Source organism: Nicotiana tabacum, chromosome 20 (assembly GCF_000715075.1).
Source record: "Nicotiana tabacum cultivar K326 chromosome 20, ASM71507v2, whole genome shotgun sequence".
Classification (NCBI taxonomy): Eukaryota; Viridiplantae; Streptophyta; class Magnoliopsida; order Solanales; family Solanaceae; genus Nicotiana; species Nicotiana tabacum.
This window is the reverse complement of record NC_134099.1, coordinates 90701385-90708850: the sequence shown is the minus strand read 5'-3', so window position 1 is coordinate 90708850 and position 7466 is coordinate 90701385. Positions and strand designations below refer to the sequence as shown.

General features: G+C 37.2%; 1 long non-coding RNA gene across 2 annotated transcripts; it reads right to left on the bottom strand.

Moving 5' to 3' along the window:
• Positions 1-644: 644 nt before the first annotated feature.
• Positions 645-5317, bottom strand: LOC107762055 (uncharacterized). 2 transcript variants are annotated; one of them, XR_001642714.2, is made up of 2 exons: positions 2829-5317; positions 645-2037 (listed from the first exon to the last, which is right to left on the bottom strand). It is a non-coding gene; the product is annotated as an uncharacterized LOC107762055 (long non-coding RNA). The 2 variants fall into 2 exon arrangements; XR_001642715.2 differs by having other exon boundaries at positions 3009-5317.
• Positions 5318-7466: the final 2149 nt, after the last annotated feature.

Genomic DNA, 7466 nt, shown 5'->3' with positions numbered 1-7466 from the left:
TTTTTATGCCATAATTTGAGTAATTCAGATGGAGATTTGAATCATAAATAATATCGGTTGTATACAAGCGTATGGATCTTATAATCTTAGACAGTGAGAAGATGATTCCGATGATGCCCTAGGTGAATACGGACACTCGGTGAGAAGATTATAGGACAAAGAAATCAACAGAAGGAAAAAAGAAAATGTGCCAGGAATTAATTTGGATACTTGGGAGAGGAAGAGAAAATGTTATTAAATACATAAACGATCAATTTAAGTTGTTCACAACGGCAGACAAACACCTCAACTGATCCATTTATCATTTAAACACTTCAAAAGTTATTAAGTGTATCAAGTAAACACCTACATGACAAAGATACCAATATTTTAGTTACATTTGGACGCGTGAGGCTTTTATCAGACTTGTTCTCTCTGATGTTTAGAATTAAATTAAATTTTATACCTGGGTCCCACACTATATTATCATTTTTTCTCGCTCAATAATTTCTAAGCTATAATACCAAGCCTTTTTCACCCAAAATTCCATATGAACCTTCCTCACCCCAACATCATTAGCTCCACCACCTAAAATCATGTAACGATTCCCACATTGAAATCATCATGGAAATGGAAAACAAGAACTAAAAAGAAAGAAATGAAATGCAGAGGAAAAAAAAGAATCAATTTTCATTCAACAAGACAGATACATTGCTACAGTACTAAATATATAGACCTAAAATAATCTACTATCCCTTAGCTGGCAGCCCTAACTAACCATAGGGGTTCAATTGCAAATAATATTAAAAGATGGACTACATTGTAATATCAGATATTTTGGCATTCATTACAATCCACCGCCTTTAAAAACAACCTTGTCCTCAAGTTGGAATTCAAACAATTGAGAATGTAGTGCACCAGCCAGTTGTCTTCTTTGTATTGCAGAAACTTGCTGCTATGAATAGTGGTCATCGTATGTTTCCAAACATTGGGAAGACATGATTCAATGAAGAGCAATGAATTTCCAACAACAATATTGGATACTATGCCACCAACTAGCCACAGATGATCACAACTTGAGCACAAAGGCAAATGGTCTCTACGAAAGCAACATTATAAGTTCCTTCAAACATCCTAATTAGCTTGTTACTCTCATGTCCTTTATTAGCAAAGGATACATAAAAAGTTTCATAGTTTGTGTCAAGTTGTTCATGATAACTAGGCAAAGCAGTGCACTGATTGAAAATGTTCCGAAAAGATAAGAAAATTCAACTGTTGTAGCCAAGGCTTCATTCGTAGAATTTTCCAGCTTAAAACTACTAACCTTTGTTTGATTAGCCATATAACTAAGAGAGCCACTAACACTACAAGGTAAGCGATAACCAAAGGTTGAAGCAAATGATACAGCAACCAACAACGGGCCAACTTGGAGCAAAATCATTGATGTTATCACGGCAAATGTACCAGTTCTGCTTGGTACAATATACTTCAATGGTGAACCCCAGTGACTCTTTATCCACCATTTCTTCACATCATTTCCCAAAAGGACAACTTCAGTTAGTATCATATAGTGTACTGCCATGAGCAGCAATTATTGCTGGAATAATTTTTCATCATTCTAATCAAACTCTACAGTGTAGTATACTAACTGTAATATCTTTGCTACTAGTAGCATCAGACTCTCTTGATTCCATAACACAGTACATTGAACCAAGAGCTTCACATCAAACAAATCATAATAACCAAACTCCATCCTTCCTAGATCAAAGAAATCTTTGTTGAAGCTCTTCAAACTGGAGCATAGTATACCACACGCGTCAAACTCTTCACCTATTGCACATCTCAAGTGACCCGTATTATGATCATCCAACCTATAGGCGATAGATACATCTACTACCACTCTGTGATACTCTACTCCAACAGCAAATGAGATCCCATAAATAGTCAAGGACACTGACATAGCTTTAAGAACACCAGTAAATGTGATCTCATTAACTTTTACCAGTATTTCCATCCTTTCTTCATGAAAAATCAGCAAATCATTTGTACCGTTTTGACCTATAAAACCAATCATATTAAGTAGGAGCCAAAATAATAGAAGTAGTAACATGGCCACATGGCAATTGTACCAAAAGGACTCAAAAATAAATGATCCATTCAAGTAGCTCATTAGTAAAATAGAGGACCTCAAGCATCACAACTGAAGAAGATATCCAGCCACTATTAATCCAGCCACATATCTTCCCAACAACTTCAGACCAGAATGAGGGAATGACACTAAGCGAAATAAGCATTGCATTACTGGAAACACTATGCAATAGTAATCTTTCATTTTGTTGCGCACACACAATCAACATATCATTCCACATACCTAAATTTCTAGAAGCATTATACGCTCCTTCAATTTTACCCCGTTTGGGATACAAAGTTATCAAGGAACTTCTCATGAATTAATCCAGATGAATCATGACTCCTATTAATACCCAAACAACTTAACAATTTGCAGTAATGGACCACAAAATCAGCCACTACAGGTATTGAAAGTCTCAATTCCTTCTCGCTTTTACCATTCAAATTAGAACAATACAACATCACAATTTCCGAGATCATATTTCTATTCAGTATTTCTTTGAATAGTTTGACAGCAACCCAATTCTTCCCACATTCTGGGTACCTACTCATTATAGAATTCTTTGCTAACACCTCACATCTAAATCCCATTTTCAAGGTTCCTAAACAAATTAATTGTCCAAAATGATAATCGAAAAGCAACACACACATTTCCGGCATACCAAAGGAAACATGAGCAGTTACAATTGACATTTTAGCTTTAGTAGTAACACTCTTACCAGCATCCGCAACTTCGATCTCTATTTGTGTAACAGTTGAAGCAATTTTACTATTTTGTATTGGTCCCTCATATTCAACAGATAAAATCTTATTGTTATTTGGCAATAAGTAGCCTTGGTCTCCTAAAGGAACATGAAATGATTCTTTATCTGCTATTTGGCTAGGAATCTTAGTTGTACCTCTTTGGTAACTTTCATCAAACACCTGATCTTCCTTTGTTTTGCCCTCCTTCTCCTCTTTATCCTTCACCTTTCTTCCATCCTCAATGTCGTTATTTTCAAATTTCGACCGTCTCTAGTGTTTCTTCTTCGTCCTCATCTACTACTTGATTTGTGACGCCTTTTTGGTGAGACGATGTTACTACCACTGACTGCTTGTTGTTCAACATTTCAGTTTCGTTCTTTTAAGGATTTTTATTAAACACATGCTCCTCATTTATTTCAGACTTCTTCTCAAGGCTACCTTCAACTTTTAGGACCTCTTGTTGCGAATCCTCACCCATAGTAATTAGTTTCTGAACATCAAGATCAACTTCATTTCTCTTAGGAATTTCATCAAACACATCTTCCACCAATTTAGACAGAGGAACCTCTAATGGATTTTCTTCATCATCATATACTGCTTGCTCTGCCATATCGTTCTGGGCAGATGATGTTACTGTCCTTTCTTGCTTAGATAAGTTCATGCATCTGTGAAAATACCTCATACTCACCTTTCCGAAATAAGCAGGATGGTTTTTGCCAAAGGGAATTCTGTGATGGTGCATATTGCTTGCATTTCCTCTACCTCCTGCATGTTTTCTTAGTTTTTTGATACGGCCACGACAGGCACTGAAGTACCCTCTCTTCTTCATGTTCCTCCAGAATTTTGTCGTCATCGCTAGAGGATCTCCGTGTGTAGGCGCAGTAGCTATCACCGACACTATAGTACCACCCCCATCTGAATGATATATAAACCCGCATAGTTACTGTCAAATTTTTAAGCACATGGAATATTTTAAGAGTAAGCACTTATGGGTGAATCGAGATAATTACATCCTTCAACCGTTGGGTTAGCAAATCTATCGGTGAAATCACCACCAGAATCACGATAAACACTTGGATTTGCGCAGGGATACTGAAGATATGCGTACGGGTCACCGAAAACCTATTGCTCACTCGCCGACCTTCGGAACTCATATTGATTTTGTGAACTATGGAAGGTCTGAAAATGATTTTGATACCATTCTTTCATATGTTATAGTCTTCTATTCGATCTGTCCATAAAATCTTAAATTTGTTGCTCCAATTGATTTAAACTTATGTCTGACTCCGCCATTAACATCGATGAATAGCCGAGAATCGTCGGCTCTGATACCAACTGTAAGGATACCCTTTGGAATCATCGTGGAAATGGAAAACAAGAACTAAAAGGAAAGAAATGAAATGTAGAGAAAAGAAAGACTCAATTTTCATTCAACATGACTGATACATTGCTACAGTACTAAATATATAGACCTAAAATAATCACATATCCCTTAGCTGGCAGCCCTAACTAACCATAGGGGCTCAATTTCAAATAATATTAAAAGGTGGGCTACATTGTAATATCAGATATTTTGGTATTCATTACAAATCACCACGACACCACCTTCCACCATAAATCCACCACTTCTATTTCAATCTGGACGCAAAAAAGAGTATTAAAAAGCAAACAGAAGCTCGCATCGAGTTCAACCATGGATAACCTCTAAAGGTTCAGCCGCGGATTTCAGCCGTTGATTTCTACTTTTTTACTTATACACGATGGACCATCAAGGTTCATCCATATATGATAGTCTTCAAGACCACTGGATTTGGCACCACTCTTTTAGCCTTTGGATTTTTGAGTTCATTAACCCTAGAAATAGAGGAGAAAAGAGAAGAAATGAGGCAGGACAGAAAAAAATAGAGTACCGGAGCCTTTCTTGCCCATACCTTTCTTGCCCTGCAGTGTCACAAATCTGGTCTTTGATAATTTTGTCATCGACATGAATAGTTTGAGTGGCAAACTTGACACCAATGGTGAACTTAGATTGCTGGTTGATTTTTTTTTAGTAAAGCGAGAACGCAAGTTGGATTTGCCAACTCATTTCCTTTTCCTTGTGGATGTTGCTCATTTACATATATAAATTGTTAATTATTGAAATATTTTTTGTCCTACAATGGTATTGGCTTTGTTGAATTAGGGATGAGAGACAGATAGGACGTAAGAGGGAGATGGGGAAAAGGAAGAAGAAGAATAGGTTTGGGGGTGGGGGGAAAGGTGCAGGGTGTTGGTCTGCTTAAAATTAAAAAAAAGGATTTTTCTCTTCTTCTTTAAATGTATTTATTTGTTAATTACAAACTAGTGTTAGAACTCGCGCGATGCGCGGATAATTTGACAAAAATTATCTATTTTTTTAGTGTTATTTATTTATCTTTTATTTTTTTAATTAGTTCATAGTATAAATATCCTAACATTAACTTTATCCCCCACTTTTCGTGTGTCCATAATATAATATTCCTTTTAATTGTAATTTTCAATCATCAAAACCACAAATAGATAAGCCTTTTTATAAAAACATCTACCAATATTTTTAATTATTATGTGTTATATATATAATGAAATTATGAATTCTTGGGATGACCCAAAAGGTCATCACTTGTGTTGCAAGTGCATTCAGTGTTCCGAGGCCTAAAAAACCTCCCTTTTACCACACCTTGATTTGCGTGCGTGGTCCGGACCTATATCCGGAAAGTCGTCTATGTGAAAATATGAGAAATAAAATTTTAGAGTTAAAAATTTGATTATGGTTGACTTTGGTCAAAATTTGTAGGAAACGGACCCGAATCCGTGTTCCGACGATCCCGAGAGGTCCGCAGTAAAATATGGGACTTGGGCGTATACCGGAAAATGAATTCCGAGGTCCCAAGCCTTAGAAATCAATTTTTGAAAGAAATTGTTTTGCTGAATTATCTAAGAAATAAAGAAAATAATTAATGTTTGAAACCATTGTTATCGGGCCCGTATTTTGGTTCCAGAGCCCGGTAAAAACTTTTCATAGTATTTGAAAGATAATTGTAAAGTTTGGTAAAAACGGATTTTATTTGACATGAGTTGGACTTCCTGTTGGAGAGTTATGAACTTTGAGAGTATTGATGAAAATATTGAGTTTGAGGTTTAATTTATGATGTTACATGTTAGTTTGATGATGTGATCGTACGAATAAATCTGAGGGATATTTTTGAGGTTGTGTGTATACTTGGTTTTGAGTTCCAAGGGCTCGAGTGAGTTTCGGGTAGGTTCCGAGATGTCTTAGGCTTAAAACCAGATGTTGCAGGTTCAGAGAAGTAGCGGGTCTCTGAACCCGCCAGTGCGCTCTGCAAGAAAACGTGTGCGACCACGGAAGGGGCCAGTGCGGTCCGTGGTCGGCCTTGTGCGGTGCGTGGTGGAGGGTTGTGCGGCCACAGTCGACTTTGTGCGGTCTGCACAGGGGCACTGGACTGCAATATCCTCAGGAAGGACTGTGTGGCCGCACTCCATTTTGTGTGGTCCACACAGGGGGTTTGAGAGGGGTATAAATAGACGGGATTTTCAGTTATTTTCATTTTTCAAAACCCTAAAAAAAACATAGGAAGCGATTTTTCAAATAACTTTTCTTCTCCAAAATATTGGTAAGTGATTTTTAACTCATTTTCTTCATTCCTTAACATCTTTTAACATGATTTCAACTTCAAATCAATGATTTCCATGGGGGAAATTGAGTGTTTTGAGTAGAACCTATGTTTTCAAAAAATGGGGATTTGGACCTCAATTTGAGGTTCGATTTCAAAACAAATTATATATTTGGGTTCGTGGGGGAATGGGTAATCAGGTTTTGGCTTGAACCTCAGGTTTTGACCATGTGGGCCCAGGGGCGATTTTTGACTTTTTGGGTAAAACTTTAGAAAATTCATTTTCATGCATTGGAGTTGATTCATTTAGTGTTTATTGACGTAATTAAGTAACTTTGACTAGATACGAGCAAATTGGTGGTGGAATCAAGGAGTAAAGCTATAGTTAAATCGTGAATTGTGTTTGTGGCATCGAGGTAAGTATTTGGTCTAACTTTAGCTTGAGGGATTAGGAGTTGTGTCTTATTTGCTACATGTTAATTGCGGAGTATGAATAGGCATGGTGACGAGTATATATACATTGGTGTCAAGCATGCCCGTGAGTTTTGTATTACAATTGTTATGACTCCGTTGTGGTTTATTGCGCTTCATATGTTATTATCACCATTGTTCCATTGCCGGGATGTTTGTTTTGATAGTATTGTTCCCTTGCCGGAATGTTATTGAAATATCATTGTTCCCTTGCTGGGAAGTTGTTATATTACTCTTGTTCCCTTGTCGGGATTCCTTGTGATTATTGTTGGCTTGTAACTGGGAGCAGGTGGTACGCCTACCACAAGATATAATAAAATGGGAGCGGGTGGTATGCCTACCACAAGATATAATAAAATGGGAGCGGGTGGTATACCTACCAGAAGATATAATAAAATGGGAGTGAGTGGCATGCCTACCACAAAATATAATAAAATGGGAGCGGGCGGTACGCCTATCACAAGATATAATGAAATGGGAGCGGGTGGTACG